This window comes from Cephus cinctus, unplaced genomic scaffold (genome assembly GCF_000341935.2).
Source record: "Cephus cinctus unplaced genomic scaffold, Ccin1 Ccin1_scaffold0101, whole genome shotgun sequence".
NCBI lineage: Eukaryota > Metazoa > Arthropoda > Insecta > Hymenoptera > Cephidae > Cephus > Cephus cinctus.
The window spans coordinates 260,026-268,786 of record NW_014332838.1 but is presented as its reverse complement, the minus strand read 5'-3'; the positions used below and the strand labels follow the sequence as shown (position 1 = coordinate 268,786).

The 8,761-nt window shown below is 38.5% G+C and overlaps 3 non-coding genes across 3 annotated transcripts; 2 read left to right on the top strand and 1 right to left on the bottom strand.

Moving 5' to 3' along the window:
- The first annotated feature begins 3,823 nt into the window (after positions 1–3,823).
- Positions 3,824–3,895, top strand: Trnaq-uug. The gene has a single exon. It is a non-coding gene; the product is annotated as a tRNA-Gln (tRNA).
- Positions 3,896–7,018: 3,123 nt separating this feature from the next.
- Trnay-gua lies at positions 7,019–7,113 on the top strand. Its single transcript has 2 exons — positions 7,019–7,055; positions 7,078–7,113. It is a non-coding gene; the product is annotated as a tRNA-Tyr (tRNA).
- A 405-nt stretch (positions 7,114–7,518) lies between these two features.
- On the bottom strand, positions 7,519–7,590 carry Trnaq-cug. The gene has a single exon. It is a non-coding gene; the product is annotated as a tRNA-Gln (tRNA).
- Between the last annotated feature and the right edge of the window lie 1,171 nt (positions 7,591–8,761).

The following is an 8,761-nucleotide window of genomic DNA, read 5'->3' as shown; positions in this document are numbered from 1 at the left end:
TCGACAGTGAGACGGGCGGATGGCTGTGAAGGTAGTTTAAATAAAAATAAAGTACTTTGCAGCGGGACTACGTTCGGATGCATTAGCCAATGGGGAAAGTGCAAGTTACTTTTAACGACCCTGGAAAACTCTGTACGGTCCAGCTAGACATCTAGGCTAGAGTACAGGTGGATGCATAAGTATTACTACCCATTCATTACTATGGTCTCGAACGTCAGTAAAATTTCTAGATTCAAAATTTCTCTATTAGTCTGTACTACGTGTCCGTATACTTTGGTCTAACTGCCATATATATATATATATATAGTACCCATGTGTAATAAACTTCCCTCGATTGCCGTCGGTATTTCCTCTATGATTTATAACGCGTGTCCGTATACTTTGGTCTAACTGCCTGGATGCATAAGTATTACTACCCATTCATTACTATGGTCTCGAACGTCAGTAAAATTTCTAGATTCAAAATTTCTCTATTAGTCTGTACTACGTGTCCGTATACTTTGGTCTAACTGCCATATATATATATATATATATAGTACCCATGTGTAATAAACTTCCCTCGATTGCCGTCGGTATTTCCTCTATGATTTATAACGTGCAATAGCCGCTGTAGCTTTGCGTAAACTCCATTCCATAATAAAGTGCGAAGCACCTCTGGGATTCGCTAGGAATTAGGTATCCCCTGTATACGTGTCCATGTAAAATTCTGGAACACATAAAATCCCTATACTATTCATACGAGATTGACTGTACGATTATATCGTACTTTTCACCTGGTTTTATCGTAGCTTTTCGCTATTAGATTATCATACGTAATATCCTGCATCTCGGATAATATTGCTAATTGAGGCACTTAGAGCCCCGGTGGCATCGATATTCCAATAATTCAACCCCCTTCCTGTCGTGGGGTGTTGGCCGCGATGCGTAAGGGTTCCGTTCGATTCCCGTGGGACCTGGTCCTTCGGTTTCACAGCAATGCATCACTCTGTCCGCAGTCCCGTAACTCACCGTGCAATACATACCTAGATATATACCTATATACATACTCGCAGAAAGCTACATAAACCCTACGAGGATGGATAAACGCACATGTACTCTATATATACATATAGTATACGTAGGATACAGGGAAAGAGGACAGTATCGGATAGATATACGAGCCAAAGTGAACGACGTATCTAATCTGACCTTTTTCGACAAGATACTTGCCACGCGAGCACGAAAGGATGGGTTACTGAATCGTTGATATCTTCTGATAAATCTCTTTGAACTCGCCGAATTAGTCTGTAAACATTTGACAGACTGTACGTACAGGTATAAGAGCGTGAGCAATGATTAAAGTAAAATTGCGTAATAGCACAGATTTTATTTACACCTTGACATAAGGCATATCGATATTGCTTGATTACAGTTTCCAGTCGATGTAAGTAGTTATGATTTCGTGATAGCAGATAAGGATATGTGTGAATCCTATGGCGTTGGTATAAATTGGCTGTTCATAGGGAGAAACAGAAAGGGGTAGCCTAGTCGATGAGGGTTTGAAATAAAAAAGAAATTGTTAACACCGTATGAACGAAATACATAACGCCTCTGCACAATTGCGCTACGGGTGGTATACGAAACTCTCGAGCCCTTTTTGATTATCGAGAAGTTGGCAGGGCAAAAGTGAAATGATAACCGCCAACTAGAGTAATAATCTAAAATGGGTAACGGGGCATAAAGATGCCATCGTGAAGATAGCGCCCGCATCGTGGCATCTGGCTGTACCAACTATACCTACGGCAGCGAATGAAAAACGTACCGAACGTATGACCGTATATATATAGGTATACGTATTACATAGAGATTTTATGATAAAGTAAATTAAAATAGCGGCATACGGAACATGCACGCTCCCCATAGAAAATAGTGGACGACGCATTTGAATTTACCGCCACTGAATTTCAACGCGGGAATCTACTTGAACGAGATTGGTACCTGCGTGCAAAAATTTTTGGTGGGTCGCAATCGGAGTAGCAGGTTTTTCTGCTTTGCCTCTCACGTGGGACGACGGGAATTTTTTTGGTTTGTTTGCTTTACGATATTTATTCGACCGAGTTTTTTTTTTGCATTCGGAGCGCTACGTGTAATTCTGGTTTGTGTTTTATGTAAAAATGGTTGTTTGGTTTTTTTTTTCTAGAACGCTTTGGGCTATTTAATATTGCTCGTTGGAGCGTTTCTTTATGTGCAGCTATAAATTATTCTTTGTGTACGCTTCAGCCTTCGTGTAATGCGTAATACGATTGAACAATATGCCAATGATTTTCTAATGCGCAATGCCACTTTTCAGCCTCGAGAGTCTACAAAGAGTCTCGCATTAGTCACACACCATTTTGCCACCAGGCGTGACGTGCACGCTCTTTTTTTTTCCTGATCGTTAATTCAAGTCCCCCCTGGGTACGTGTGTCGTCCCCGTTCTTTAGGGAGAGATCTCCTTGCTTTCCCGCGTATTTTAAAATCCAACATGGCTACCCCAGTCACGTGGCTATATAGGGGTGAATTAATGCACTCATTGTCACCCCGTTTTGATGCGTTCACGTAGCATCCTCACGTTGGCTGACCCAGATCCAGGGGACTCAAGTGTGCTTACCTGAATTCATTTTCATTCGCCCTTCAGTTTCAAAACCTCTCACGGGATTAATTTTATTCCCTGACGTTTCGTATTAAAAAAAAAATTGCCATTTTATGTTTCTTGGATCTTTTTAATATAGGGGATTATAGATTTTCTTTATTGCAGTGTCTTTCCAGGGTGTTTGAAAATTTTTTAGAAAATTGCAAAATCCTCGGTCGTCGACCTGCTACGAGAATGAAGCGGAGAACGAGTAATGTCATATCTCGTGACTTCCGGTTCCCTTTCGATAATTAGAAACGGCTTTGCTCATAATAATAATAATGACGTGTGCTTCGAACGCCCCGGGGTATATCGTTTGACATCAAAGTGACGCCCCTGCATGCTGGCAGGGGCAGCACGACTAATGAGATTCACTTTGCAGTTTACCCTCGCGAATACGTTCTCTAGGTAGAAATACTCTTGGCTGCCTTTACCACCTTACGATCACTTCAAAGTCGTTTTCTTTGAATTTCAGCTTTTTTTTTTATTTCGTCTTCATCGAAATCTTTTGGCTTTTAAACTTCTTCCGAGTTGCCATGCTTAGCCAGGCGTATTACTAGGGATTTTGGTTACTTTCGTTAATACCCGGGGTATAGGCTCGTGTGAATTTGCGTTCCGCGCGCAGTGCAGTGATATATGAAATAAATTTGAGGAGCGCTCCCTGCGTCACACTGATTGCACATCCGCTTCCGGCGCGAACTTGTACTTATTTCATTCGACGCCATTATAAAATCATCCCCCCGGGAGAAACATAATATTTATTGCCAACTTCCGTTCAATTAGGGGTTGGCGACTTGCACAGAGGGCTGAAGCTTTTGGTTGGTCGCTCGATTACTAATGCCTTTCGAAATCGATCCCCCACTTCCGAGAGGGATAGGATTGAAATTTTCTGAATGATGGCTACTCAAGTTTTCTTTGTACATTGGATATAAATACGTTCTTTATGTTAAATCATTTTTTTTAGATAATTTATTAGCAAATCATAAATACTGCTCCAAACGTAATTTACCGACATATGATCATTTCGTATTCGTATCAGATAAGATAATTTTATATATAATTTTATGTATTACTTAATATAACAGAAGAGTTTATATAAAGAATAATATAATATTAATAATTAACTTATCGTGCGTGAAAAAATATATGTTATATTCATTGAACCAAACATACGGTCCCATGGTGTAATGGTTAGCACTCTGGACTTTGAATCCAGCGATCCGAGTTCAAATCTCGGTGGGACCTGTGAAAATATTTTTTTTTCAAACATATAATTTTCTTTTATCCAAATTGTTGTTCTCTTATCAGTGTATTGTGCAAAAAGTATCAAACTAGCAATTAACATCTAAATTACGCAATAAAACGATAACTACACCGCGATACAATTTGTACTCCATCATTACAGCCGTAGCACGATAATTTTCCAGTACTAACACGAGACACAGGACACTTATCATTCGTTCTAATAAAGCATTACGTATCTCCTATCAGGTCTTATCTTCGAATCTAAACACCCCCCTGTATAGCAGCCGCGACTTCGATTACATCAATCAAGTATTTTTTTTAATGAGGATTATAGCGAGACACGAGAATAAAAAAAAATACATTATTACAGATTATATCTATCTAATAAGCTCGATATACCAATTCAAATATCTTCCTATAATATTTTCGTATTCTCGTTCGTTTCGCAGTACACGGCTACTATAGCTATACATACAGAAGTGTATATATTTTATTTGACTGTTTCTCTTGCGAATAAAGCAAATTTTACTGTTCCGTCGAGACAGCACGTCGTATTAGCACAGCCAAGCGGAAACCAGCAACCATTTATATATTTACTAAGCATTGCCAATGCCAAGTAGGTAAAGCCTGCAACTGCACGCCAGATGGAAAGACGATAGCCACATGGGTTTCGTGTTTCCGAAGATAAATACGTTTACGAGTTAGCTACCTGTCTAGTGGTTGTTTCTGTAAATTTTTATTTTTATTATTTAATTTCCCTCTACTTATTTCATATACTTTTAGCTATCTCGCTACTATCCAATAACAATGGACTAATCCTTGGAATGGACTGTATCTCTTGGTTACACGGAATTGGCAAATATCGACTACACGTCTTTTTCTCATTAACGAACGGCAAATCTAAATCTACCTGTATACGTATACTTTACTCGTTAAATCTGGCAGCAGCAGTTAAATCTACCAATTTTCCAGCAGGACCTATTCGATAGGATCGCAGTGACTATATCGTACCCAACTTGATCGTTACTTCACGGAGGTTCATCAAGATGTGACAACACCCCCATGAAACTCTTGCTCCCTCGTAAAATACTTTCCCAATTTAAATTTAAGCGACGTCAATCCTTGGTAACTTTGCGGTTAACGAGCAGAACTCCATAACTTAGGCAAACGATAATACTCACTACTCGTTCGTTAACTAGAAGAATATATATCGTATAATATCTATATATATATATATATAATATAACGGGAAATTTCAAATCATCGATTTACCCATAAAAGAAAATTCATAGCTTATAATTGTTGATTTTTGAATTTCTATTTTTTACACAAAAATTAGTTAACGAATTTCATAATTATTATTTCTCATATTATATATTAGATACCCGAAACAGTGGGATTTAATTTCAAAGTGGATATTTGAATTCATCTGGAATCGTTCACTCAGGGAATATGGCTGCCCATCCTCAAGCACATAACTAATTTTAAACCCTTAGTTATAAAGGTACCTACGTACCTTATCCAAGAGATAAGACACGCGGGCCCGTGAGATCGCTTTCTACAAATTCAAGACATTAGGGGAGACTTGATTGGATAACAAACATTTTATCGAGTTTAATTTTGAAGAGTGAGCTACGGGGCGACGTTAAACTTTAACAGCTCCTTCAGCAATAAATAATATTATGCACACGAAGCCGGTAGTCCCGACGGGCAATTAAATAAAATGTGATACCGTTCGAGTTATGACGGGGAGCCTTTATGGTTTATGACTCGAGCGTATTTCTTAAATCTAGACGTAAAGTAGTCATCGCGTATGGGGAGGATCCGATGCTATTGTGTCTACAGTGTATGGGTTATATGCCTTACTTTTTTTGTGGGGTGTACTAAAAAAAAAAAAAAAAATTAAAAAGATCAGGAAGGTATAAACGACTCGGTGCATTCTTTCCCGATGCAAATAATATAATATAATACGTTAAAGGTATAGCGGGACAAATCTTTCTATAAACCCGTCTATCCAATGGGGAATGTGAAACTTGAATGGGGAGCGCCGCTCCTTTACATATTCCCAATATCGGTAGCGTCTTGAACCAATTTCCCAACCTCGTAAAAGTCCTGATGTTTAAGATTTACGCGCGTCACGGCAATTATAACGTGTTTTATTATGGCCTTTCTTTACTCGATCCACTGCTCTTCTCTACCCCATGCGATCTACGTGTATAACGAACGCATACGTATATACCCGTAAGACCCTTCTCGAACTTATATCGTAAAAATGTTATTAGGCTTCTGTTTGGCTAGAAACCGGGAGACGTTTAAATAAGACGCGAAATTTTTATGCGTTTAAAGTGCGTGCAGCGTATAAAGGGACGCGTTCGTAAAAACGACTTCTTATACGGAAATGGGCTCTTTTTACTGTATCGAATGATTCTCGGGTATTTTCAGTTGGTACACAATGTCGGACTTAACTGCCCTTAAAAATTGTTTGTCTAGTAAATTTTTTTTGTGAACGTACCTCGTAACCTCTTCTTTCTTTTATTGGACAGTCGTTGAGAGCCGTGCGAAATGTTTTTAAAATTTTATTCATTTTTTATGTATAATTTGGAAGTTTGAGATATGTTTTTATTTTTTTTTGTTTTAAATTGAACGAAGTGGGGGAAAACGAAGTCTTTCATTAATTAAGTGGGCGAGCAGGCATGTCTCTTAATTCGGTGATTAGGGGGTAATTAAAGTGCGTAGCGTTTTTGTTTTGCAGTAAAATGATTTAATGACTGTGTAAAAATAACCTACCCCGTCGGGTTTATTGTAGCCACCCCATTCTCATTCCCTCGGGGTTTTTGGGAACGGCCATAATTTTATAGTTTTATGTAAACTGTATCGGGGCCATGAAACTTGACGGGCTATGGCATTTTAATGGTGATTGGGGAAACCTATCCGATATGGGATTTCTTAGATATAAATTTTGATGTATTTTAGTTCACGCAAGACGAATTTTTCTTTTGCTTTTTAACACTTGACTTTTTTTCAAGGCACGATAAGTGCAAAATTATATAGAATATGCATTAAAATGTATTACAAAACTATGATAAATTAAATGGAATAACTGATTTTTGCACATTCACTGTTCCTTCGATAGCTCAGTTGGTAGAGCGGTGGACTGTAGTTGGTATGAAACGATATGAGACATCCATAGGTCGCTGGTTCAAATCCGGCTCGAAGGATTCTATTTTTTGTATACTCATGCAAGAAACTTTAAATAATAACCTAACATTGAAAAAATTCAATAGTTATGCTAACAGTGACATATTTTTACTACACTAATTATTCTAATATCTCAATATCCATACGGATGGCAAAGTTCAAAAAATATTATTAACTGGTACGCAAATCAAGAAGTCCGAATAAAAATGTATATTTATGCTTGAATTAGCATATACAATTATCAAGTTAAAGATACTTCGTATAAAGATACGAAGTAATGCGTTCAATGCGAAGATAAATAATATTTTAAATCTTCCCCAGTGCTCCACTATTTATTACCCCTCGGTTTGACGTAATCCACGTTTTTCTTTACATAACTACGATTTATTTATAAGCAACGTTATATATTTTCAGAAAAAAAATTTAGGTTCCACCGAGATTTGAACTCGGATCGCTGGATTCAGAGTCCAGAGTGCTAACCATTACACCATGGAACCTCTTATCATATACCTTATCCAATAACTGTCTAAAAGGGTCATGCAGGTTATTAATTACCTAATCATTAAATCACATACTCCCACTCAAAATTATTCTATTAAAATATGAATTACACAAATTATTTCTGTTCACAATTACCAATGAAAATACCATTCAAACCTTAACTCTACTCCAAGTGTCTGGAACATCCCAAAAGTACGTGAAACCTCTATATTTACATTTCCCCGTTAAAAAAAAAAAAGTAAAATTTCACCAAGCTAAGAAAACAGATCATCGAATACAGAATCCAAAAACTTACCCGTTACACCATGTGACCTAAACTTCCCTCATTAAGAAATATTAAGATCATCATGACTGGTACGATTAATCAAAAATATAGAATCCATAAGTATCCCATACTACAGAAGGGTCACTCTTGCGAAACCACTCAAATTAATAAGAAGTCGAAGCATATTCTTCTCCAGCAACACGCTACTTGACGTCCAATCAAATCATCCCCTTCTCGTAAGAGAACCCCAAAATTCAGCAACACCCTCGATTTCATTTCTCTCTCGTATTATTCCATGGACGATACAATGCTTCTTCCTTACGCTCGGTTAATCCTTGACTGACAGCTTATCCTTCCCACTACTTATGTACTCGCATATGAACACACGTGAATATACGTATGGAGCCGCATACGTCCGAAATAAACAGCAGCGCGTCGCGTTACGCTCTGTAGGTGCAGGCACACCCGTCACCAGATGACAACCAGGAACAAGTGGCATTGTTAAATCGTTTTAGATTCAATCACGGATGATTCAGAGAGATTGGACACGCTCGGATGATCGAGACGGGATTCGGTACTTTTTTTCGATTCGCCTATCTATACGAGCGTCATTCTCGCAATCGGGCGCACTAACGCTATTTCAACCGATATCCGAACTCCCGAGTGCTTTGCTCTGGGCATAAAGGATCCTCCACAACGGGCCGCAAGCGGGATTACGAATTGAACGCGATACTCGCACTGCGGTGAGGGTGCTCACGCGGCACCACGTAATGTGCTTGGATTGCACCCTATAGCGATCCACTTTGCTGGAAAATTAATGCAACATGCAATTTAGCTTCTTGCGTGATATCGGTGGTCGAGCGGATATGCATTGGCATGAAAAAACAAGAAGATCCTTTGAC